Raw genomic sequence first — 27,082 nt, forward strand, 5'->3', positions numbered from 1 at the left:
GGACTGTCCTGATAATATCGGGACGTCTGGTCACCCTACCCCCACCCAACATGATATAAACCTCCACAGCACAATCGTGCCACAACAACTGTTTTTCTGCATGTCCAGTCGATTAAAAGCCAGGACTGTCATTAGGGGGTAGCCAGCAGAGCAATTGTTCATGGCCCCACAACACAGGGGCCCCCACGAAGTTAAGTTGCTCCAGCTTCAGTCCCAGGCAGCAGGGCTCAGTTTTCAGATTTCTGCCCTGAGCCCCAGCAAGTCTAACGTCACCCCCGCTTTCTCGTTTATTTTAGTGCATCCCCCCCCGAAACCTGCTCACTGCCCCCCAAGGGGCTCCGGACCCCTGGCTGAGAACCACGGCCTTGGAGTTCTGTTTAGAAGGAGGGAGCAAAGCTGCTGCCTTTCCTGATGGCTGAATTCAGGCCCTTAGAGTGGGCTATTCCTGCACTGCCAGCGACACCAGGAAAGCTCCCTGAGCAGCTGCCTGGCCTCAGGGACAGGCTAAGCCTGCAGGGCCCCAGGGGGCAATGAAGCAGCTGGGTCAGGCTGGGAACCTTCATTCCCAGAGAACTGCCCTGGCTCCGTTCTCAGCAGCAAAGAAGTCAATTCCCCACACCCCTGATGAATCAGCCTGGAGCTACATGCAGAGCTGGGGGTTTCTCCTTTCACTCCTGCTGGGGACTGCTGGGATCCCAGGGAGCATTTCTAGCAGAACATTCGGAATTCAAACCAGCCTTTCAGAACAGAACACTCACACTCAGAATACATCCTCATTTACAGTTTTTTATAATACGATATAATCCTTCAATCCTTCACTCCTAGTGTCACCATCGATAACATGGCTTGTTCAGCCTGGTGGGATACCAAGGGTAAAACTAACCAGCTCTTCAAATCCAAGAGAGTGGAGATAAATCACCTCTCAGAGTCAATGCGGGGTAATCAATAGGCGAACGGCGGGCCAAATTGCTTTTGAATGGACCCCAAAATCTTTTTATTTACTTATTATCATCATCATCATCATTATTGTTATTTTTTATTATTATTTACGCTGGAGTCTGGACCTTGACTAGACCTTGACCAACAATTTTGGACCTTGACAAAAAATAATGGCTTACCCCTAAGAACAGGGTTGTGTTACATTCCTTATGTCCTCGCTCCATCTTGTGGCCATTTCCTTTCCCTCCTTTCAGTGAAAAGCTTTGGGATTTTGTGTAGAAACTTTATTTCCTCAGGAGAGATCCAGGAGCGGGGGCTGCCTGCATGTACCAAGCACCCACTAGATTAGAAGGTGACAGACAAACACCCTTAAGACGAGGCAGCCGTCCCTGTCAAAAAATCATCTCTCTTCTTCACTTGAGTGACAGCCTGAATCGTTCCTTATCCGGGCAGAGCCCAAGGATTGGCATCAACAGCAACAAAACCATCTGTACGTAGCAGGAACCAACCCAAAATGTGCTTTAAAAGGAGCTGTCTCCTTCCTTCTGGGGTAAAATTTTTCATTATGGTAATTAATTTTCATTTCCCTTCTCTGAGAGCAGAGATGGGGTTGGAGCTACGTTAAGCTGGGATGTAGAGCCCATGTCCCCATCTGTCAGTCACTCTGGGAACCTGTCTCTACTCACAGCTGACAGGCTGCCTTCAGCCTCTCCAGCCAGCTCCTTAGTTCAGGGGGGTGAGTCATTTGGCAAGCATAAGTGCAACATAGGAGAGATACTTTTGTCAAATGCATTGGTGGTATAGTGGTGAGCGTAGCTACTTTTCAAGCAGTTGATGTGGGTTCAATTCCCAGCCAATGCAATGATGTGATGTTTTCTCCCCTGGGAATTGGTTTAATTTCAGTCACATTGTATCAGTTTATCAATGGAATGAGAGAATCAATGTCCCAAATCCCAGCAGGTCATTAAACACACATGGGAGGAAGAAATGGCCAGGACTATACAATGAGCAGTTAGAGTCATCCTGGTATTACAATGTTTGGTTTATATTTAAAAAATTTTTCCTTTACTTCCCTCTCCCTTTTAGACTCAGAACCTTTAAGGTCAGAAGGGACCAGTGTGATCATCTAGTCCGACCTGCTGAACCTTGCAGGCCAAAAGACCCCACCCACCCACTCCTGTAATAGACCCGGGAGGGGAGTCAGCTCTATGCACTGCTCCTACCCCAGGCAGCGCATGGAGGCCCTCTGCTCCCCTCCCCCATTGGGTGTGCAGAGATGTGCCAGCAGCACTAAGGGGTCTCCCTGCCCACTCTACCTCCATCCCTCCGTGCCACTCCCAGATGTGGCTGGCGTGTGCCAGCATCCCCTGGGGCGAGGGGAGTGTCTCCATGCGCTGCCCCTGCCCCAAGTACCAACTCCGCAGCTCCCATTGGGCAGAAACTGAAGCCAATGGGAGCTCTGGGGGTAGCGTCTGCAGACAGCAGCCCACTGAGACCCCCTGGCCCCACCCACCTAGGAGCTGCTGCCGAAGGGTTGTGTGTACCGGTCACTTTGAGAGCTGCACTGCCCGGGGTAAGCGCCATCCCTCCTGCACACCAACCCCCTCCCCCAGCGCAGAGCCTGCACCCCGCACCCAAATTTCCTCCCATAGCTTTGCTTGTCTTCCTTTCACCCAGAACCATCCTTCTTCTCCTGGGCTGCAAGTAGCCATCCCTGGTAAGCCAAGAGGCAGGCACAGGATTCTACCTCCCAGCAGCCAACAGCACCTCCCCAGGCTTTGCAGAATGAGTGGTGGCGCTCTACTAACCCCACTTAGCCACACTGAGGTGCTTAACTTCTGCCCTGCCTTCCTCAGCATGACTTTCCTCTTTTGCCCCATTCCTGCCTCACTTCCTCCTTTGGCAAGTCACACAAAGGAGGCCAGCAGTAAGAGCCGGCCTCTGTAGGCAAAACTCCCAGGGCAGAGGAGGCCAAGCCACAAGGCTTCAAAAGGTGACTGGCCTAGATCCTCTAGCTTTCCCTTGCTGATGCCAAGGCTTTTTCTCAGCTCTTTTCACCACCCTCTGTCATGCAGGGGTTGGAGATATCGCAGTGACAGGCCAGTGGCAGCAGTAGGAATGCCTTGTGGGACAGCTGGGAAAAGTAAACCATCATGTTTTTGCCTGGTTTCAAACCAGGGACCTTTTGCGTGTTAGGCAAATGTGATAACCACTACACTACAGAAACTCTGTTGCAGTGCTTTGCCTCTCCCTTTATAAGAACATAAGAATGGCCATACTGGGTCAGTCCAAAGGTCCATCCAGCCCAGTATCCTGTCTGCCAACAGTGGCCAATGCCAGGTGCCCCAGAGGGAGTGAACCTAACAGGTAATGATCAAGTGATCTCTCTCCTGCCATCCATCTCCACCCTCTGAGAAACAGAGGCTAGGGATACTATCTGTACCCATCCTGGCTAATAGCCATTAATGGACTTAACCTCCATTAATTTATCTGCAAAAAGAACAAGGAGTACTTGTGGCTACTTAGAGATTAAGGCCTGTTCTACACTACGAGTTTAGGTCGAATTTAGCAGCGTTAAGTCGAATTAAGCCTGGACACGTCCACACGACGAAGCCCTTTTTTTTTACTTAAAGGGCCCTTTAAACGGGTTTCTTTACTCCACCGCTGACGAGAGGATTAGCGCTAAAATCGGCCTTTGCGGGTCGGATTTGGGGTAGTGTGGACTAAATTCGACGTTATTGGCCTCTGGAAGCTATCCCACAGTGCTTCATTGTGACCGCTCTGGACAGCACTCTCAACTCAGATGCACTGACCAGGTAGACAGGAAAAGCCCCACGAACTTTTGAATCTCATTTCCTGTTTGCCTAGCATGGAGAGCACAGGTGACCACGCAGAGCTCATCAGCACAGGTAACCATGATGGAGTCCCAGGATCTCAAAAGAGCTCCAGCATGGACAGAACGGGAGGTTCGGGATCTGCTCGCCATATGGGGAGATGAATCAGTGCTAGCTGAACTCCATAGCAGTAAACGAAATGGCAAAATATTAGAAAAAGTCTCAAAGGCCATTAAGGACAGAGGCCATAACAGGGACGCACAGCAGTGCTGCATGAAAATTAAGGAGCTAAGGCAAGCCTACCACAAAGCCAGAGAGGCAAACGGAAGGTCTGGGGCAGATCCGCAAACATGCCGCTTCTACGCGGAGCTGCATGCCATGCTAGGGGGTGCAGCAACCACTACCCCAACCGTGTGCTTTGACTCCATCAATGGAGAATCACGCAACAGGGAAGCGGGTTCGGGGTACGAGGAAGATGATGATGAAGACAATGAAGATAGCTCACAGCAAGGAAGCGGAGAACCCAGTTTCCCCAACAGCCAGGATATGTTTATCACCCTAGACCTGGAACCAGTAACCCCCGAACTCACCCAAGGCGTGCTCCCAGACCCTGAGGGCACACAAGGGACCCCTGGTGAGTGTACCTTTGTAAATATTACACATGGTTTAAAAGCAAGCGTGTTTAATGATTAATGATTAATTTGCCCTGGCAATCGTGGCCAGTACAGCTACTGGAAAAGTCTGTTAACGTGTATGGGGATGGAGCGGAAATCCTCCAGGGGCATCTCCAGAAAGCTCTCCTTCATGTACTCCCAAAGCCTTTGCAAAAGGTTTCTGGGGAGGGCTGCCTTATCCCGTCCGCCATGGTAGGACACTTTACCATGCCAGGCCAGTAGCACGTAGTCTGGAATCATTGCATAACAAAGCATGGCAGCGTATGGTCCCGGTGTTTGCTGGCATGCAGACAACATCCATTCCTTATCTCTCTTTGTTATCCTCAGGAGAGTGATATCATTCACGGTCACCTAGTTGAAATGGGGTGATTTTATTAAGGGGACATTCAGAGGTGCCCGTTCCTGCTCGGCTGAACAGAAATGTTCCCCGCTGTTAGGCACGCGGTAGGGGGGAGGGGTGAAGTGATCATCCCCGAGAATTGGGTGTGGGGGGGGGTAGTTGGGTTTGTGCTGCATGTTAACCCGGAAACCGCAGCCCCTCCTTTTACATTGCAAACCCATTTTAAATGGCCAACCCAATGGGTCCTTGGTATGGGAAATGAGGGCGCTGCTGTTTGAAACCATTCCCACATGTTATGAAGGTTAAAAAAGCCAAAAGACTGTGGCTTACCATGGCTGCCTGAAAGCCAAAATCTGTTGCCTGGCACTGCATGAGTGATCTCTCACACCAAACCGGAAGGCGCTCAATATAAGAGGAAAAATGCGACCTTGTAACGAAAGCACATGTGCTGTGTGATGTGAACAGCAAAATTTAACGTGAAAGAGTGTACCCATTGTTCTCTAAAATATATCTTTTTTAACCACCTCTCCCTTCTCCTCCACCAGCTGCAAATGTTTCTCCTTCACAGAGGTTAGTGAAGATTAGAAGGAGAAAACGGTGGACTCGGTATGATATATTCTTGGAGCTCCAGATGTCCTCCCACGCTGACAGAGCACAGCAGAATGAGTGGAGGCAGTCAATGTCAGAGTGGAAAAAAGCACAATATGAACGAGAGGAGAGGTGGTGGGCTGAATCACGGGCTGAAGAGAGCAAGTGACAGGCTGAAGAGGATAGGTGGCGTCAGCTTGCTGACAGAAGGCAAGAATCGATGCTCTGGCTGCTGGAGTATCAAACTGATATGCTCCAGCATATGGTTGAGCTGCAGGAAAGGCAGCAGGAGCACAGTCCGCCGCTACAGCCCCTGTGTAACCAACAGCCCTCCTCCCCAAGTTCCATAGCCTCCTCACCAAGATGCCCAAGAACGCGGTGGGGGGGCCTCCGGCCACCCAGTCACTCCACCCCAGATGATTGCCCGAGCATCAGAAGGCTGGCATTCAATAAGTGTTAAAGTTTTAAAGTTTTAAACTGCAGTGTGTCCTTTTCCTTCCCTCTTCCCCGACCCCTCCCGGGCTACCTTGGCAGTGATCCCCCTAGTTGTGTGATGAATTAATAAAGAATGCATGAATCTGAAGTAACAATGACTTTATTGCCTCTGCAAGCGGTGCTCGAAGGGGGGATTGGAGGGTGGTTAGTTTACAGGGAAGTAGAGTGAACCGGGGGGGCGGGGCGGAGGGTTCATCAAGGAGAAACAAACAGAAGTTTCACACCGTAGCCTGGCCAGTCACAAAACTGGTTTTCAAAGCTTCTCTGATGCGCACCGCGCCCTGCTGTACTCTTCTAACCGCCCTGGTGTCTGGCTGCGTGTAATCAGCGGCCAGGCGATTTGCCTCAACCTCCCACCCCGCCATAAATGTCTCCCCCTTACTCTCACAGACATTGTGGAGCGCACAGCAAGCAGCAATAACAATTGGAATATTGGCTTCGCTGAGGTCTATCTGAGTCAGTAAACTGCGCCAGCATGCTTTTAAACGTCCAAATGCACATTCCACCACCATTCGGCACTTGCTCAGCCTATAGCTGAACAGGTCCTGACTACTGTCCAGGCTGCCTGTGTATGGCTTCATGAGCCATGGCATTAAGGGGTAGGCTGGGTGCCCAAGGATAACAATAGGCATTTCAACATCCCCAACGGTTATTTTCTGGTCCGGGAAGAAAGTCCCTTCCTCCAGCTTTTGAAACAGACCAGAGTTCCTGAAGACACGAGCATCATGTACTTTTCCCGGCCATCCCACGTTGATGTTAGTGAAACATCCCTTGTGATCCACCAGGGCTTGCAGCAGCATTGAAAAGTACCCCTTGCGGTTTATGTACTCAGTGGCTTGGTGCTCCGGTGACAAGATAGGGATATGGGTTCCGTAAGTTCCATGAAAGTGCCCTTACGCATGCGAAAGTTTCGCAGCCACTGGGAATCGTCCCACACCTGCAACACGATGCGGTCCCACCAGTCTGTGCTTGTTTCCCGGGCCCAGAATCGGCGTTCCACGGCATGAACCTGCCCCAGTAACACCATGATTTGCACATTGCTGGGGCCTGTACTTTGTGAGAGGTCTATGTCCATGTCAATTTCCTCATCACTCTCGTCGCTGCGCTGCAATCGCTGCAATCGCCTCCTCACCTGGTTTTGCTTTGGCATGTTCTGTCTCTGCATATACTCCAGGACAATGCGCGTGGTGTTCATAGTGCTCATAATTGCCGCAGTGATCTGAGCGGGCTCCATGATCCCAGTGCTATGGCATCTGTGCTGAAAAAAGGCACGAAACTATTGTCTGATGGAGGGAGGGAGGGGCGAGTGATGACATGGTGTACAGGTACAGGGAATTAAAATCAACAAAGGTGGCTGTGCATCAGGGAGAAACACAAACAACTTTCACACAGAATGCCCCCCCCCCCCAAGATTGAACTCAAAACCCTGGGTTTAGCAGGCTGTTGATTTCACGGAGGGAGGGGGAAGCAAATGAATACAGAACAAATCGGTCCATCTATTTTTTACATCTTAAGCTAGCAGCAGACGGTGCAGCATGACTGATAGCCATCGGCATCTTCTGGGTGCTTGGCAGAAGATGCTGTATTACGACTGCTAGCCATCATCGTCAAGACGGTTCAATAGGACTGCCGGCAGGACTGAGTCTCCAGGAGACAAAACATGTCTGCACAGGTGCCTCTGATCAAACTCACTGAGGAATACGACCGCGATGTATACCAGTCATAATACACCATCTACTGCCAAAAGGCAAGGAGCTGCTGCTTTGTAGCAATGCAGCCCCACGTCTGCCAGCACCCAGATAGCTGATGACGGTTACAAGTCATACTGCACCGTCTACTGCCAAAAGGCAATTAGCTGCTGCTGTGTAGCAATGCAGTACCACGTCTGCCGGCACCCAGATGACATATGGTGACGGTGAGCTGAGCTGAGCGGGCTCCATGCTTGCCGTGGTATGTTGTCTGCACAGGTAACCCAGGTAAAAAGGCGCAAATTGATTGTCTGCCATTGCTCTGATGGAGGGGGAGGGGCCTGACGACATGTACCCATTACCCCACGCGACACTGTTTTTGCATCATCAGGCATTGGGATATCAACCCAGAATTCCAATGGCGGCGGAGACTGTGGGAACTGTGGGATAGCTACCCACAGTGCAACGCTCCGGAAGTCGATGCTAGCCTCGGTACTGTGGACGCGGTCCACCGACTTAAAGCACTTAGAGCATTTTCTGTGGGGACACACATAATCGACTGTATAAAACCGATTTCTATAAAACCGGCTTCTATAAATTTGACCTAATTTCGTAGTGTAGACATACCCTAACAAATTTATTTGAGCATAAGCTTTTGTGAGCTAAAACTCACTTCATTGGATGCATGCAGTGGAAAATAGAGTAGGAAGATATATATATACACAGAGAACATGAAAAAAATGGGTGTTGCCATACACATCATAACGAGAATGATCAGTTAAGATGAGCTATTATCAGCAGGAGAAAAAAAAACTTTTGTGGTGATAATCAGGATGGCCCATTTCCAACAGTTGACAAGAAGGTGTGAGTAACAATAGAGGGGAAAATAAACATGGGGAAATACTTTTACTTTGTGTAATGACCCATCCACTCCCAGTCTTTATTCAAGCCTAATTTAATGGTGTCCAGGTTGCAAATTAATTCCAATTCAGCAGTCTCTTGTTGGAGTCTGTTTCTGAAGTTTTTTTGTTGTAATACTGTGACCTTTAGGTTTGTAATCGAGTGACCAGGGAGATTGAAGTGTTCTCTGACTGGTTTTTGAATGTTATAATTCTTGACGTTTGATTTGTGTCCATTTATTCTTTTACGTAGAGACTGTCTGGTTTGGCCAATGTACATGGCAGAGGGGCATTGCTGGCACATGATGGCATATATCACATTGGTAGATGTGCAGGTGAACGAGCCTCTCATAGTGTGGCTGATGTGATTTAGATCCTATGATGGTGTCCCCTGAATAGATATGTGGACAGAGTTGGCAACGGGCTTTGTTGCAAGGATAGGTTCCTGGGTTAGTGTTTTTCTTGTGTGGTGTGTGGTTGCTGGTAAGTATTTACTTCAGGTTGGGGGGCTATCTGTAAGCAAGGACTGGCCTGTCTCCCAAGATCTGTGAGAGTGAGGGATCGTCCTTCAGGAGAGGTTGTAGATCCTTGATGATGCGCTGGAGAGGTTTTAGTTGGAGGCTGAAAGTGACGGCTAGTGGCATTCTTTTACTTTCTTTGTTGGGCCTGTCCTGTGTTAGGTGACTTCTGGGTACTCTTCTGGCTCTGTCAATCTGCTTCTTCACTTCAGCAGGTGGGTATTGTAGTTGTAAGAATGCTTGATAGAGATCTTGTAGGTGTTTGTCTCTGTCTGAGGGGTTGGAGCAAATGCGGTTGTATCTTAGAGCTTGGCTGTAGACAATGGATCGTGTGGTGTTCTCTGGTTAAAGCTGGAGGCATAGCAAAGTATAGCGGTAAGAAAGTTTCTGGTAAAGGGTGGTGTTTATGTGACCATCGCTTAATAGCACTGTAGGGTCCAGGAAGTGGATCTCTTGTGTGGACTGGTCCAGGCTGAGGTTGATGGTGGGATGGAAATTGTTGACATCATGGTGGAATTCCTCAAGGGCTTCTTTTCCATGGGTCCAGATGATGAAGACGTCATCAGTGTAGCACAAGTACAGTAGGGGCGTTAGGGGACAAGAGCTGAGGAAGCATTGTTCTAAGTCAGCCATAATAATGTTTGCATACTATGGGGCCCATAGCAGTGCCGCTAACTTGAAGGTATATATTTTCCCCAAATGTGAAATAGTTATGGGTGAGGACAAAGTCACAAAGTTCAGCCACCAGGTTTGCCGTGACATTATCGGGGATACTGTTCCTGATGGCATGTAGTCCATCTTTGTGTGGAATGTTGTTGTAGAGGCTTCTACATCCATAGTGGCCAGGATGGTGTTTTCTGGAAGATCACCAATGGATTGCAGTTTCCTCAGGAAGTCAGTGGTGTCTCGTAGATAGCTAGGAGTGCTGGTAGCATAGGGCCTGAGGAGGGAGTCTACATAGCCAGACAATCCTGCTGTCAGGGTGCCAATGCCTGAGATGATGGGGTGTCCAGAATTTCCAGGTTTATGGATCTTGGGTAGCAAATAGAATACCCCTGGTCGAGATTCTAGGGGTGTGTCTGTGCAGATTTCTTCTTGTTCTTTTTCAGGGAGTTTCTTGAGCTGATGGTGTAGTTTCTTTTGGTAACCCTCAGTGGGATCAGAGGGTAATAGCTTATAGAATGTGGTGTTAGAGAGCTGCCTAGCAGCCTCTCATTCATATTCCGACCTATTCATGATGATGACAGCACCTCCTTTGTCAGTCTTTTTGATTATGATGTCAGAGTTGTTTCTCAAATAAATCTGTTAGTCTCTAAGGTGCCACAAGTACTCATCGTTCTTTTTGCTGATACAGACTAACACGGCTACCACTCTGAAACCTATTAATTTATCTAGTTTTCTTTTAAACCCTGTTATAGTCCTAGCCTTCACAACCTCCTCAGGCAAGGAGTTCGACATGTTGACAGCATGCTGCATTTGACTGCATTTGCTGGCCCGTAGTTCTTATATTATGGGAAGAACTTTTCCTTCTTCACTTTCTCCACACCACTCATTATTTTATATACCTTTATCATATCCCCCCTTAGTCTCCTCTTTTCCAAGCTGAAAAGTCCTAGTCTCGTTAATCTCTCCTCATATGGTACCCTAATCATTTTAGTTGCCCTTCTCTGAACCTTTTCTAATACCAGTATATCTTTTTTGAAATGAGGAGACCACATCTGTATGCAGTATTCAAGATGTGGGTGTACCATGGATTTATATAAGGGCAATAAGATATTCTCCATCTTATTCTCTATCCTTTTTTAATGATTCCTAACATCCTGTTTGCTTTTTTGACTGCCGCTGCACACTGCATGGTCATCTTCAGAGAACTATCCATGATGACTCCAAGATCTCTTTCCTGATTAGTTGTAGCTAAATTAGCCCCCATCATATTGTATGTATAGTTGGGGTTATTTTTTCCAATGTGCATTACTTTACATTTATCCACGTTACATTTCATTTGCCATTTTGTTGCCCAATCACTTAGTTTTGTGAGATCTCTTTGAAGTTCTTCACAGTCTGCATTGGTCTTAACTACCTTGAGCAGTTTAATATCATCTGCAAACTTTGCCACCTCACTGTTTACCCCTTTCTCCAGATCATTTATGAATAAGTTGAATAGGATTTGTCCTAGGACTAACCATTGGAGAACACCACTAGTTACCCCTCTCCATTCTGAACACACTGATGGGCGAACCTGGAGAAAGTGGTGGCAGCCCTTCGATAGGTCAGCTGGTAGAGCAAAAGACTTGAGCCAGCACTCAGGAAGTCATCCTTACATCGCCCTTCTGACTCCAGCTTGAAGGAGAGCTTCTTTTTTTTCCCCTTGATGAGAAAGACCAAGAGAAGAAAGACAGGTCAAGTGGGCCAACTCGGTGCATATTTCAACTCTGTCTTTTCTTGCTGGGGACCCCAAAATGAGGGACTTGTGGTGGGTAAAGGTACTGCTACGCTTCTAGAAAACAGCCCACCGCTGCACACAAAGAGTATGCCAAAGCCAGGGATCTCTAGATTTTCAGTCTAACGCTCTCCCAACTTAGCTACTCCAGCATCTGATGGGCATTTTTTTGGCCCACTGCTTCTCTGTGTGGGATGTTTTTGTCAGCCATGGCACACAAAAAGGGCATCATTGTGAGTGCCCACGAAGGCAAGATGAATTTTTGCCTGCCTTGCTCAGCTTGACTTGCTTTCTCAGCCCATTCGTACCTTAGAGCTTGAGTTACCTGGTGTCTGAAGGTGGTCCATTGTCTCAAGCAGTGCCAGAGCCTGACACAGTGCCCCAGGGCAGCCTGTGCTCTGCACATGCCGGCTGTGCACATTTGCAAATACTTTAAAGCTCCTGTTAGTAAGTTCTGGGGACAGTTGCTCACCTTCAGAGGAAGCTCCCTAAAATTGGCCTGTCTCACCCAGTGGTACACTGACCTCTGTTCAGACTGAGCCGAAGGGGGGGGCCTCACTGCTGTGGCCTCCGCTGCTATGAGGGCGGCCACTGTTGCAGATGAAACCATCCTGTAAGGACCTTCAACCTAGCCACCCACTGAAAATCCTGTAGGATGTAAGGTGGGAGTAGAAGAACACTAGAGGGGGGGGCTTCCTAATCTCCTCCCCTTTCTACCAACATCGGCCATCCCATACCTAGTGCTGCACCCAGTGGGGTCTAAAAAAATACGGCCATATCTGAAAAGTCTGTTGCATTCTTTGTGGTTGCCCCGCCATTCCCCTCGGGCCTGACCTGACCTCCAGCTCAGCCACCCGCTGAAAATTGAAAAACAAAAAAGTAGAGCCATAAAAGTCTTCAAAGCCCACCAGGCCCGACCCCTTTTCTAATACAGCAGAAAAGCCACACTTCCCCTGACTAGGTAGGGACATCCTATTGCCCCACAAGAAGTGGAAGGCCATCGTGTTTGGTCTCAGCAGCAGTCGTGGAGCAGGGCGAAATACATAGCTGAGGAAATTGCCCGTGGCCAAAAGGTAGGGCTTGAGCATCACAACTTTGTAGGCTAATGACAAGGTCCAATTACGCCACCGGCCGAACCGTTCTTCACAGGCCAGCAACTGCTTCTCCCAGTTCGCTTTACCCACCCCATCCCCAACCGAATGCTAGAAGGCCCAGCTCCTCAACCTGCCCACTCTTGCAGCCCTCCTCTTCCACCCTGACTGATAAGGAGGAGTATTAAGCCTCCCTCAGGCCCGCCCTTCAGCATTCCTGGGGAACACCAATGCTGCCCTAGTGACTTTGGGCCAGTAGGTCAACCAATAGGCCTGCCTCCTAGGTCAGGCTGCAGCCCAGCTTCAGGACTAAGAGGAAATGCAGCTCGCATCCCTATCTACAGGACTCCAGGCACGGCCAGCCTTCTGGATCCACTCTTGCGCTCAAGTCACGACAGCTAGCGGGCAAAAGACAGGCTCCCAAGTCATTTGGGAGAGGAAGACAAAGCTTTGGAAATCCCAGTATGGTTAGCTGGCAACCAAGGGACCCCCTGAGACTTGAACTTAGATTTCAGGATTCAAAGCCCTGCGTGATGGCCCTTACCCCATAGGGCAGGCGGGGGTCAGCTTGTGTTCTGCTGACTTCCAGTGTGGAAGAGCCTGGGTGGACAATTTTTCCCTCCCTTGCTCAAGGCCTCTATGGCCTCTGGCCAGTCCTGTATTTACTCAACAAGTCAGCATGCAGCGGTTTGCTGTAGACCCAGAGGCCTTTCTTCCTCCAGACTGTGAGGCAAGTGAGTATGCAAGGAAGTTGCCCCTTTGGTCCCTGGCAGTAAATGGCCCTTCCTAGGAAATCCCAAGTCCTGAAAAGAAAAAATGTAATGTCAGGGAGGGTACCAAAGAGATGCCTCTTGAGGGAAAACATCCCTTTTTCACCTGACCAGGGACTTGAACCCTGGGCCTTCAGATTAAAAGCCTGATGCTCTACCAACTGAGCTAGCCCAGCTCATGTAGGAAAGGGGCAAGTTTGGTGCAGAAGAGAAACTAGTCAAGAAAAAGAAGGCCAGAAACAATACAGAAAACTTGATACTCTTGCTGTCTTTATCAGCCCTAGCCCCAGCCTGCTCCTCCATCTGCTTCCCTGAGACCTTCTTCTTCTTTCAGTTAAAGATCAGATCCAGGAGAAAACATGGTTATATAAAGCAAAAACGAAATCACAGACAGAAATGCCATTGGAAATACCAAAAAAAAAAAAAAAAAAGGAAAATTCAAACCCCATCACATTATGGTATCTGGGCCAATCCTTCATTGAGAGCACCTGCTAATGTCCCTATGTGCTTACGAGAAACCTAGAGGAACTGATACCAGTGCCTGAACATGAAACACAATTGCTCCCACTTGCTGCAGTAAGACCCTTTCCCTGCCCTCAATCAGAGACCAGCAGGACGGAATCAAGGCCCATCCACGTCCCAGAGACCAGCCCATGCCCACCTCCATTCTGCTGCTGACTCTCCATGTTTTTCCACCACGGCCAGCCGTTTAAGGGCCACAGAAACCCGGTTAGCCACTATTATGGGGAACTGCCTTTGTCACTGAAGATGCTCCTCATGGCAGCTCTGCCAAAGGGGATACAATGCTATGGCATTAATTCGGCACAGTGTATCCCATGATCCGGAGTCGGTTGCATTCTTTGTGGTTGCCCTTCCATTCCCCTAGCGCCTGACCTGCCCTCCAGCTCAGCCACCTACTGAAAATCGAAAAACACAAGAGTAGAGTGTAAAAGGCTTCAAAGCCCACCGTGCCCAACCCCCACATCTCGGTACTTAAAGGGGACCCGTGCCATTTGCAAATACTTTAAGGCTCTTGTCAGTAAGATATGGGGACAGTTGCTCACCTTCAGAGGAACCTCCCTAAAATTGTCCTGTCTCACCCTGTGGTACTTTCTCCTCCATACGGACCGAACCAAAGGGGAGTCTCACTGCTGTGGCCGACACTGCTGTAAGGTTGGCCACTGTTTCGGCTGAAATCAGTGAGGGCATTATTGGTGGACTTTGTGCTGGAAGGACTGTTGATCGCTATATGAGTGTGTATGGTCCCCAGTAAAGGTGTGAAAGGAGAGATCTCTGGAAGGAACTGGCTCCCTTCCTCTGGACCTCATGGTGTTTGGTGTTTTTCTGGGCGGGATTTTAATTGTGTCAGCCAGCCTGAGGACCGCTGGTCCTGTTTTCCCGACTATCAGAGGAAACTCTTTTATGATGAGCACTATCTGGCACAGGTCTGTAGCGAGGTCGATTTAGAGGACGTGTTTCTCCATAGTGGAACCAGCAGCAGGCGGGCAGTAGCCTCCTATTCCTCTGATCCAAGCTCACACCATCTGCAAATGGGGTACACCTTTCTGTGGGGATAGGCCAGGAGTTGCATTGCGTGGATTTTTGTGAAAGAGCACGTCGACAGCCCAGTGCAGGGTAGCACCAATGGACTGTTCCAATCATGCAGCACTCACCATGTGTCTCAATGTGGGCAATATCCTGGCCCATAGCAGAGGATATTGGAAGCTGAACAGCCACAGCTTGCAAGATAAAGGGGGAGGGTGGTGAGGCCTGGCAGTGTTGGCAGAACGGGAAAGCATCAGAGGGTTCTATGTCAAGCAGGGGGATTGGTGGGAGTCAGTGAAGGAGGAGTTGGCGCCTTTGTTCCAGCAGCCCGGCAAACACCTCAACATTAAAGAATACCAACGCTGCCAAGTCCTGCAGCATTGCCTGTGGGATTTCTACAAGACCATCCAGACAGGTGAGGTAGTCAACGTGTGATGGTGCGACTGTATCAAGCGACAGCTAGGCAAGTTCCAGGAGATGAGGCTGCAGTGGGCCCGATTTGAGTGGGACCACCGAGTGAAGGGAGGGGTGGCCTCCACGGACATTTTTGCAGCCTGCAGAGAACAGACACAAAGCAGGAGGATGCAGGGACTCAGGGCGGGACCCACGGATCCGGTAGTGCAGGACCACATTAGAATGCTGGCCATCATAGAGGCCTATAATGGGGAGCTGTTCCAGGGCCGGGATATTGCTCAGCAGGTGCAGGAGCAGTTTCTCTCCTTATCTGGAGATTGCTGACAGCTGCTGTCAGGAGACGACCAGGCGAGTTTCTTGGAGCCCATGTAGGAACGTGAGGTGAGGGAAGCAATTTTGTCCTTGAGGACCGGCACATCTCCTGGCCAGGACGGCCTTCCCCCAGAGCTCTACTGGGAACTGCTGGAGCATCTGACACCAGCGTTGATTAACGTCTTCAACAGCTCCCTGCACCACTAGACACTGGGTCCATCACAATACGATGCTATCCTGGTATTGCTGGCCAAGATGGGAGACCTGACTGACATCCAAAAGTGGAGACCCATTGCTCTGATTAATACCGACGACAAGATCTTGGCCCATACACTCGAGAGGAGGCTGGGAGAGATAGCAGACCGACTGGTGCATTGTAGCCCATCCAATGCAGTGTGAGGACAGTCACAGACTCCTTATGCAGCGTGCGGGAGGTCTGCGAATGTGCACACCAGAAGCAGTGGGAAGGTCACTTGTTGGCTCTGGATCAATCCAAGGCCTTTGACTGAGTCAACCTAAACTATTTCTGGCAAGTGCTCAAACACTATGGAGTTCCCTGGGGACTTTATCAGATGGCTGCAGGTGCTGTACTAACAGGCCTCAATCTGCCTGTTGGTGAATGGTTGGCAGGACAACAAAATCCCTGTGCATGCAGGCATATGACAGGGCTGTCCCTTGAGCCCCTTGAGCTGGCCGTGGTGGGAAAAAAAGTGAGTCAGTAGCAGAGTGGAGGTGGGCGTGAGCTGAGCTCTGGGACCAGGTTGGGCCTTGATTTCCTCTTGCTGGTCTTTGTTTCTAGGTAAGAAGGGGTTTTCAACTGGCAACAGTTGAGTTTTGTGTTCAGGGACTGTATCAGTTCCTCCAGGTTTCTCTTAAGCACACAGGGCCCTTAACGGGTACTCAGTACACAGGATTGGCCCGGTAAGTGTGCATTACTAGCAATTGCATTATCCCTTTTTTTTGTATTTTTAATGGCACTTCTGTCTGTGATTTCATTTTGCTTTGTATAACGGTATTTTCTACTGGATCCGATATTTTAATTAACAACAAAGAAAAAAAGAAAAAAGACACAGGCTCTCATATCACAGCAATTACTGCCAAGACAACCTCCTTGCCAACGCAATAGCCTTTTCGTTAACTCCAGGCTGGTGATTTGATTCTTTCCAATTCTCTGCAAAGAAGCCTTCTCTTTAACAAGCAATTACTTGGATTGCCAACACAGGTCTCTTCCGTTTCCGAGAAAGACATTGGAAATGATAAGTAGAGGAAACAAACGACATACACTAAAGCACCACTGGGAGTTGAACCCAAGATTTTCTGTTTAACTAGACAGACGCCTTAGCCAGCTTGCCTACCTCTAGAAGTCCTTAGCAACTGCTCCACTTAATGCTCCAAGACAACATGTCCAAATTCCAAATCATTTCCTGCAAGACCTGCCGACGTCAAGCTGTCTGGCTCTCTATGCACAGAAAGCCACAGCTGAGGGGAGAAAGGGTTTCTAAGGCACTCTTTTCCTGCTAGCAGCCGTGATTGTATAGTGGTTAGTACACTGCATTGTGGTCGTAGCCAGTGGTGAGCTGGAGCCGGTTGTTAAATTTAGAAACCCTTTTAGAACCGGTTGTCCGCAGGACAACTGGTTCTAAAAGGGCTTTTAAATTTAACAACCGGTAAAGCTCCGGCAGCTCCCCGCCCCTGGCCCCAGCTCACCTCTGCTCCGCCTCCTCCCCTGAATGCTCCGCACCGCTTCTCATCCCCCCCTGCTTCCCGTGAATCAGCTGTTTGCCTGGGAAGCCTGGGAGGGCTGAGATGCAAGCCTGGCCCGGCTCCAGCCACGCGGCCCGGCCTGGCCCGGCTCCAGCCACACGGCCCAGCCCGACCCAGCTCCAGCCATGCGGCGTGGCTGTAGCCCCGCCAGCCACCTCCAGGCAGCACGGGAAGGGGGCAGGGAGCAGAGAGAGGGTGTTGGATAGAGGGCAGGGGAGTTCAGGGGGGTGGGGGGGGGGTGGATAGGGGTCGGGGCGGTCAGAGGGCAGGGAACAGGGGGATTGAATGGGGGCAAGGGTCCCGGGAGGGTGGTGAGGAAGGAGCAGGGGTTTGATGGGGCGGTGGGAGGCAGTCAGGGGCAGGGGTTCCAGGGGCAGTCAGGGACAGAGAGAAGGGGTGGTTGGATGGGGCAGAGGTCCTGGGGGGCCATCAGGAATGAGAGGAGGGGTTGAATGGGGCAGCAGGGGGCAGTCAGGGGACAGGGAAGGGAGGTGGATGGGGCAAGGGTCCTGACTCCTGGGGGGGCATCAAGGAACATGGGGGGTGGATGGGGCAGGAGTCCCAGGGGGTGGGCCACAACCCCCTCGTGGGGTGAAGAGGGAACCGGTTGTTAAGTTTTTGGCAGCTCATCACTGGTCGCTGCAACCTCAGTTTGACTCTGAGTAACAGTAACCTTTTCATCAGTTCCAGACTTGTCATTTGCCGTATTCCAAGACAGCCACAAGGAAGGCTTTCTCTGTCTTGAACAAGCATTTAAAGCGTTGCCCAGGAAGGTCTTTTCTGTTTAGAAGAAAGCGATACCAAAAAGGGAGCCTGACAGATAAAGTCAGCTCAGCAAGGAAAAACTGGCAGGCCAAGCCAGGAGCTCCTGGTTCCTGGACAGGCTCTTCAGCCAGCTCTTCTGAAAGGTCATTTTCTAGAGGTCTTGCAAGAACCACTGCGGATGCTCACTGAGGGTACGTCTACACTACGAGATTAATTCGAATTTAGATAATTCGAATTTGGGAAACAGATTGTATAAATTCGATTGTGCGCGGCCACACTAAGCACATTAATTCGGTTTTTAACCACATTAATTCGGTGGTGTGCGGCCACACTACCCCATTAATTTTAACCACATTAATTCAGTGGTGTGCGGCCACACTACCCCTAATTCGAATTTACAAAATCGATTTTGGTGCTACTCCGCTCATCGGGGTGGAGTACAGAAATCAATTTTAAGCACACTTTAATTCGAAGTAACTGGCTCCGTTGTGTGGACGGGTTAAGGATTAATTCGGATTAACGCAGCTAAATCCGAATTAAAGTCGTAGTGTAGACCAGGCCTGAGAAAGAGATGCCAAAGCAGAGTTCTCCACTGCCTGCAGACATGCAGCTATTAGGAGCTCTGTGCACAGAAAGGCCTCTGCTAGTGGGGAAAGGCTTTGGCAGAGTGTGACTCTGGACCTAAAAGTAGCACCCTGGACCCCCATATTCACAGCTGTGCTATGACTATGATATGCTTTGTACAAAGCATGATTTGTTAGGTATTGCTTAAAAAGTCTTGGTCCATTGAACATTATTCTCCTTTTGGATTGTATGTACTATCATTGTATGTGAAGTTACAAAGTATTGCTATCTGTTCATTACTGAAATATGGGGTGAGTGAGAAAGGCACAAAGTTAGCTTTTCAGTATCGACAAAGGAGCAGCCGACATCAGGACCTATGAGACATGTGTTGGTGGCCCATCAAGAAGAATCCACTCTTCTAGAGACTTCTCAGTGAGGGCACGGTACACAGTGGGCGCTACCTAACCTCCATGTCACAGCAAGGGTTTTTCTAGCATCTGGAGAGAAAATATAAATGAAGGTTGGTGACACCACTACCTGGTCTCTCACCTCCCCCATCTCAACACCTGGAATATTGTCCAGAAGAGAAAGACTTTGAATTGGGGAGATTAGTCCCAGGCTGAGAGGGAATTCAGCCTGAGTCAGAAGAAGTTGGACAGCAGAGGCTCAGGGAAATTGAGGGGAACCCCATGAGTGTCCCAGTGTTGGCCAGGGTTTGTACAGCACCTAGCACAATAGGGGGTCCCGATCTCAGTCATGGTCTGTGCAGCACCTGGGAGCCCCCATCTCTGTTTCCTGATCACAGGCACTGGGAATGGATAGAAGAAAAACTTTAGTTCCTCAAAGGTTAATGCAGCCCTGTGCCAGTCCCTGCTGGGTGGCACTGCTGCTCTCATAAGGGATTGGCTTGGAGGGGCCCACTAATACCTGTCTCATATGGTCTAGTGGTCAGGATTCCTGATTTTCACCCAGGTGGTCTAGGTTCATCTCCCGGTGTGGGAGCAGTGCAGAGCTTTTGCTCAGAGGGGAGGCAGGCCATGAAAGGAACCAGGAGGGATCCTGTCAGCAGGGGAGATGGACAGTGTTGTGAGGGGATACCAGAAGTGGGAGGAGATCAGGGAAGGATCCTAGCAGTGTGGGAAGTGGGCAGCATGGAGAGCACAGGCCTGGCATGGGGCCTGGGGAGAGCAAATGGGTCCTTCTAAGCTAGCCAATTGCAGGCTTGGAAGAATTACATATTTGTTGGTGAATGTCAATTTCTCTGTAAACACACAACACAATGACAAAATATTTCCATCGATAATAATCAAAATTGACAGATGGGCAAAGTAAGAAAGATGCTGCTTGAGAACTTATCCTACTCCAATCCTATAGGGTTCCCTTATGCCTTAGGTGCCACCATGTGGGCATTTCATTTCCTTTCTCATTTTCACACAGACACAATTTCCTTTGCACAGATCCGTGAACAGCAAAATATTTCTGTCCCTCTTTTCTGAGCCAGGGCATTGAATTCCATTGCAACCTTGTCTCCTGCAATGGCAACTGTCAGACAGAGGGGACGTGGCCACTTTCACCCCTGACAGTGAGATATTGGCTCTCCTCTTTCTTCATGCTGATGTTGTTATTCCATGAATCATCAAGGATGGAATAAAAATCTGAGTTTACTTCAGTGTGAGGAAAGAAAGGCGCCAACAACTTCCCAAAAAATCTCAGTGTCCCAGAGAAAACCTGCTATTGGAATCACAGAAGTGCTGAAAATATGTTGGGGAAAGGGACTGTCCCAATTCTCATGGCAGGGAAGGAACAATCTACAGCAACCTCATTAACCACAAACACACTCCAATCATGCTGCAGCCAGAAGGGAAATGGGCAGGAATTCTTGCTGTTCAGCCATGGACACACTTACAGAACTACACAGCAGTCAGTGTGGTGTCTTACCATCCAAGGTGCAAAATGGAGCCAATCTGGACTTCTGGTCTTACTCTTAGGCAAGTCTACATTCAAAATGCTGCAGTGGCAGAGCTGCACCGATGCTGCTGCAGCATGTTAATGAAGATGCTCTAAGCTGATGGGAGAAAGCTGTCCCATCTGTGTAGTTAATCCACCTCCCTGAGCGGCAGTAGATACATCAGTGGGAGATGCCACAGCTGTGGGTATGCAAGCTGCGGTGTTTACCTGCATATATAAAGTTTAATCAAACCCCATTTTCAAAACCACCCATGGTCTGGGAATAGAACAGGAGCTCTCTGAAGCAGGGTCTGTCCTTCAAGGTCCTTAAGATCACTGACTGCAACATAATATTGTCATGGGGATATAGCAGTGATAGAACGTTCAACAGCAGGTCAAGTGGTCCTTGCTTCAAATACAAGTACCCCTTTAGAAGCCTTTTTCTTAAGTGAAAACATTTTCATATCCATTTCCAGTATGTTCATGAGTTCCATTAGATGGGGATACTTGGAATGAATTTAAACACTCAACATTTCCCTGTGTAAATGCATAAAAACCCAGCTAACCTGTTCATCAGCTGAAATCAGTTCCAATCCTCTAAGTGTCTAGTTTATGTTTTCATCAATTAAACAAAGGTATACCATGAATGCACATTTGCAGATCCCTGTTCTCCAGGGGCTATGCTGTGCAGAAGAAAAAGAACCATGTCCACTTGGTGTTCAGGAATATGATGAGCAAAGACACCTTGGTGAGGGAAAGGTCACCAGCATCTTGGCTCCTTCACATTCAGGCAACATCTGGGCCCCCAGGACAAGGCATGAGAAGAAGCCAGTGGTTTTGAGAAGGAAAATAGCCACCTAGAAGCTGGCTAGAGCTGCCAGAATCCCTAGAAATGCCACCATCCTGTGTCCAGAAATAGTCGTTAGAAGGTGGTGTCTGCAGCAGGACCAAAAAATGCAGGGAAAAGCCCTCAAAAGGTCTAAGTTGCCAAGACCCAGATGATGGTTAAGATCCCACGTAAAATCAAGAAGGGAGAGAAAAAGGCTAAAGCCGCACCCAAAGCCAGGGCTAAGAAGATGGCACCGAGAAGGAAGTGAAGAGATTTCCATTGGGATGTGTTAATAAAATATCTTTGGTTCAATTAACAGACTGGGCTACTTTTGGGCTAATTTTTGAGAGACCAGAGGGCTTGTCTTCACTACCCGCCTGGATCGGCGGGTAGAAATCGATCTCTCGGGGATCGAATTATCGCATCTAGTTGGGATGCGACAATCGATCCCCGAATTGACGCGTGTACTCCACCAGCCCAGGTAAGAGTAAGCACCGTCGACTGGGAGTCGCGGAGGTCGATTTGCCTCCGTCTTCACAGCGGGGTAAGTCGGATCGGATACGTCAAATTCAGCTACGCTATTCGTGTAGCTGAATTTGCGTATCTTAAATCGATCCCCCCCCGCAGTGTAGACCTAGCCTCTGGGTATTAATGCAGTAGAAATCCAGCAACAAATATCTCAAATGGGAAGTTTCTGCAGTCATGTTTATTTGGCTGATTTTTCCCAGCCTGTTTCTACAAACCCCATAATCCACCACCTCATTGCATTTTTCACTTCAGTGGTAAGTTTATTATCTTTTAGTGCTAGTTCTTGAGTTGAAACGATCCCACATCTACACACACATTGCTGGGGGTTGAAACAATTTCACTTTTCAGATGTGGGATTTAAACCGAAGCCTCCATCCAGAGACCAGAACACCCAAGTGAGGAGATAATAAAGTTCTATGCCTGGTGCTTTAGACCACTCCGGCCTTGGCTACACTTGCGAGTTACAGCGCTCTAAAGCCGCCCCCGGTGCTGTAACTCACTCCCCGTCCACACTGGCAAGGCATTTGCAGCGCTGTATGTCCGTGGCTGCAGCGCTGCATGTACTCCACCTCTCCCAGAAGAATAGCGTGTATTGCGCCGCCCCTGCAGCGCTGCGGTGCCAGTGTGGCCACCCAATGCACTGTGACTGGCCTCCAGAAGTATTCATCAGTATCCCACAATGCCTGTTCTAGCCACTCTGGTCATCAGTTCAAACTCTACTGCCCTGGCCTCAGGTAACCAACCATGTGACCCTCCCTTAAAATTCCCCGGGAATTTTAAAAATCCCCTTCCTGTTTGCTCAGCCAGGCGTGGCGTGGAGTTCTATCAGCGAATCTTTCCAGGTGACCATGCCTCCACACGCCAAGCGAGCCCCAGCATGGAGCAATGGCGAGTTGCTGGACCTCATCAATGTTTGGGGGGAGGAAGCTGTCCAGTCCCAGCTGCGCTCCAGCCGTAGGAATTACGATACCTTTGGGAAGGTATCAAAGGACATGATGGAAAGGGGCCATGACCGGGACGCCCTGCAGTGCAGGATTAAAGTGAAGGAGCTGCGGAGTGCCTACCACAAAGCCAGCGATGAAAACAGCCGCTTGGGTGCTCCCCCCGCAACCTGCTGATTCTACAAAGAGCTGGATGCGATACTTGGGGTTAACCCCACCTCCACGCCGAGCACCACCATGGACACTTCAGAGCCAGGGTGGGAGGAGGAGGAGGAAAATGGGAGTGAGGGTGGTGGGGCGGATGGAGACACCCCGGAATCCCTGGAGGCATTCAGCCAGGAGCTCTTCTTGAGCCAGGAGGAAGGTAGCCAGTCTCAGTGGCTGGCACTTGGTGGAGGACAAACAGAAGAGCAGGTTCCCGGTAAGCGGTTTTTTTTCGGGAAGGAATTTTTTCGGTGCGGGCTCTTTGGGAGAGGAGGGTTAGGCATGCATGCCTAGATGCGGAATAGTGCATTGATGTGGTTTATCACATCGCGGTAATCGGCCTCGGTAATCTCTTCAAATGTCTCATCCAGAACGTGTGCAATGCGCTTGCACAGGTTTATTGGGAGAGCCACCGTGGTCCTTGTCCCAGCCAGGCTAACATGTCCGCGCCACTGTGCCGCAAGGGGCGGGGGGACCATTGCTGCACACAGGCAAGGGGCATATGGGCCACAGGAAGCTGCATTGCAGTAGAAGACCCTCCCTTGCTTCCCAGGTCACCCTCAGCAGCGAGATATCATCTAGGACGAACTCCTGTGGAAAATGTTGGGACAGTGTTCAGTGTAGGTGCCCCCTGCAGCTGTTGGCTCTCCCCAAGGCACAGAAACCCAGAGGACAGTACAGCCGTGAAACAATCAGTCCCCCTTACTCACCATTTTGAGGCTCCCGTGGGATATGTGTGCTCTGTTTGGGACGGGAAATTTATGCTATTGTGTAGACCCTGTGTGTGCCCTCCTTAAGTATGGGGGAAATCATTACTCTGTCTGCTATAAACAATGCTGCCTCTGATAAATGTTGCATTTTGCCTATACAGCTGCAACAACCTTGAGACCTCAGCCGTCCCTCTTATCGCCTGCTCAGAGACTGCAAAGACGCAGGAAGAGACCGCGAAAAAGCAAAGAAGACATGCTGCAAGAAGTGATGCGGCAATCTATTAAAGAGAATGAAAAAGCACAGAACTGGAGGAAGAGAGAAAGCAGAATCTGCCAGGAAAACGCAGCGCACCTGTGGCAAAGCACAGAGCACCGGCAGCAAAGCACGGATCGGCTCATAAGCATCCTGGAGCACCAAGCAGACGCTATCCAGGAGCTCGTAGCCACGCAGAAGGAGCAGTACCGCAAATGCAAATGCCCCCCCTACAGCCCTTGTCCCAAAACTCTTTCCCTTGTGCCCCACTGTTACCTCCAACCCACTTTCCCCAACTTCCGGGTTCTTCACGCCACCAGCTGCCTCCAAAACCAGTATCTTCACCACCCAGCCCTCAAAACCACGACCCTTACCCTCTGCAATCAACCCCCATCACCATGCAGTATAGCTATCCTGAAGTGCAGTACTCACTGCACAGCACACCACACCAGACAGGACATACTCGAATCTGTGATTGTACCGTTCTCCACTCCACCCCCTTGCCCTTTCTGATTCCCAAGCAGTTGTGTTTCTTTTCAATAAATAAATTTTCTTTTCAATAAATGGATTTTTTGGCTTTGAAAACATTCTTTATTAATGCATAAAGTAAAAGATTCCTTAGCCCAGGAAATAAACAGGCTCTGCAAGTCTGCTTAGCAAACACTGATTCCTAAAGATTGAAACTACTGCACTTCACTCCCGTGCAGGACACCAGATATCACTGCTGGTTTTCAGCCTCAAATTGCTCCCTCAAGGCATCCCTAATCCTTGCAGCCCCGCGCTGGGCCCCTGTAATAGCCCTGCTTTCTGGCTGTGCAAATTCAGCCTCCAGGTGTTCAACCTCGGAGGTCCATGCCTGAGTGAAGCTTTCACCCTTCCCTTCACAAATGTTATGGAAGGTACAGCACGCGGATATAACCGCGGGGATGCTGTGTTCGGCCAAGTCCAGCTTCCCATACAGAGATCGCCAGCGGCCCTTTAAATGGCCAAAGGCACACTCCACAGTCATTCGGCACCGGCTCAGCCTGTAGTTGAACCGTTCCTTGCTGCTGTCAAGGCTCCCTGTGTAGGGTTTCATGAGCCAGGGCATTAACGGGTAAGCGGGATCTCCAAGGATCACAATGGGCATTTCAACTTCCCCTACCGTGATCTTCCGCTCTGGGAAAAAAGTCCCGGCCTGCAGCTTCCTGAACAGCCAAGTGTTCTGAAAGATGCGTGCGTCATGCACCTTTCCTGGCCAGCCTGTGTTAATGTCAATGAAATGCCCACGGTGATCCACAAGCACCTGGAGAACCATAGAGAAATACCCCTTCCGATTAACGTACTCGGATGCTAGGTGGGGTGGTGCCAGAATAGGAATGTGCATCCCATCTATCGCCCCTCCACAGTTAGGGAAACCCATTTGTGCAAAGCCATCCACTATGACCTGCACGTTACCCAGAGTAGGATGCGATTAATGGCCCTGCAAACTTGCATCAACATGATTCCAACGGTCGACTTTCCCACTCCAAATTGGTTTGCGACCGACCGGTAGCTGTCTGGAGTTGCCAGCTTCCAGATTGCAATAGCCACCCGCTTCTCCACTGGCAGGGCAGCTCTCAATCTTGTGTGCTTGCACCGCAGGGTGGGGGAGAGCTCCTCACACAGTCCCATGAAAGTGGCTTTTCTCATCCAGAAGTTCTGCAGCCACTGCTCATCATCCCAGACTTCCATGACGATGTGATCCCACCACTCAGTGCTTGTTTCCCGAGCCCAAAAGCGGTGTTCCACGGTGCTGAGCATGTCCATGAATGCCACAAGCAATTTCGTGTCATACGCGTTATGCGGCTCGATAGCATCGTCGGACTCCTCACTGTCACTGTCACTTTGGATCTTAAGGAATAGTTCGACAGCCAAACATGACGTGCTGGCCAGACTCGTCAGCATACGCCTCAGCAGTTCGGACTCCATTTTCCGCAGACAGATCGCGCTGCACAGAAACCATTGAAAGATGGTGCCAAAGGTGGACGGAAACAAAGGGATTTCTGGGATGCGAAGCGATGCATCACGAGGCATTGGGACAGGACCCAGAATCCCCCACACCCATGCCCCCTTCCCACAACCCATGGCACCAGAATGGGAAGAGGTGTTCTGTGGGATAGCTGCCCATAATGCACCACTCCCAATGGTGCTGCAATTGCCGCAAATGTGGCCACGACAGTGCGCTGGCAGCTGTCAATGTGAACAGACTGCAGCGCTTTCCCTACTCAGCTGTACGAAGACAGGTTTAACTCACAGCGCTGTACAGCTGCAAGTGTAGCCAAGGCCTCAGATGCCACAAAAGAGTGCTTTTAATATTCTTTGTTTTCTTTAGTGTTATGAGCTGTTCGGGGAGGCCAAGATCACATATTTCTTTCAAATTCTAGGGCCCTTCTACAGCATAGTTCGTTTTAATACACAATCTCCCTGAGTGAAATTTGCAGGTTTCCTGGAGTCCCTTGAGTGAGGTGTTGTAGTCTCACTGCTGACTTATTATGTGAAGGAAAAATGTGCACCAGGACTGAGGCAGAATCCAGACATTCAGCTTTATGAGAAAGTAATTGTGAACCTCAAACTCCTGCACTGTGAGCCATATAGTCAAGCACCCACAATCTGTGCCAGCTTTTTTTTAAAAAATAGCTCAGCACTCAGTGTGTTGAGTCCTTTTGAAAATCTGGCTCTAGAGGTGGGTGCCAGTGGGAGATCTTGTGAACATTCTGGCTGATATGCCTGGAAGTTCCAAGAAGCATCAGAACTTTGAGCAGTTGCTAAAAGCTGATGAGAAAACCTTCCTTCCGTTGAACTCAGGAGAAATTTTCTCCTTTAGTTACAATCACAATGTTGTATCGTGATCGCAGTTTAGGTTTCCACATAATTTATTTTTGTTTTCTATGCAATGTGAAACAAACACACCTCTGGGGGCATTTGGACGGAGGGCTAGAAATAGATCTGCCACTAACCCACAATTAAGAGGCTAATGATCCTTCTCTCCAGATGGTTAATTCCAAAGAC

At 49.5% G+C, this 27,082-nt stretch overlaps 1 non-coding gene across 1 annotated transcript; it reads right to left on the minus strand.

Moving 5' to 3' along the window:
- Positions 1-3,093: 3,093 nt before the first annotated feature.
- Positions 3,094-3,166, minus strand: TRNAV-AAC. Its single transcript has one exon. It is a non-coding gene; the product is annotated as a tRNA-Val (tRNA).
- Between the last annotated feature and the right edge of the window lie 23,916 nt (positions 3,167-27,082).

The sequence above is a fragment of the Terrapene carolina genome, unplaced genomic scaffold, assembly GCF_002925995.2.
Source record: "Terrapene carolina triunguis isolate 2854851 unplaced genomic scaffold, T_m_triunguis-2.0 Scaffold570, whole genome shotgun sequence".
NCBI classification, from domain to species: Eukaryota; Metazoa; Chordata; order Testudines; family Emydidae; genus Terrapene; species Terrapene triunguis.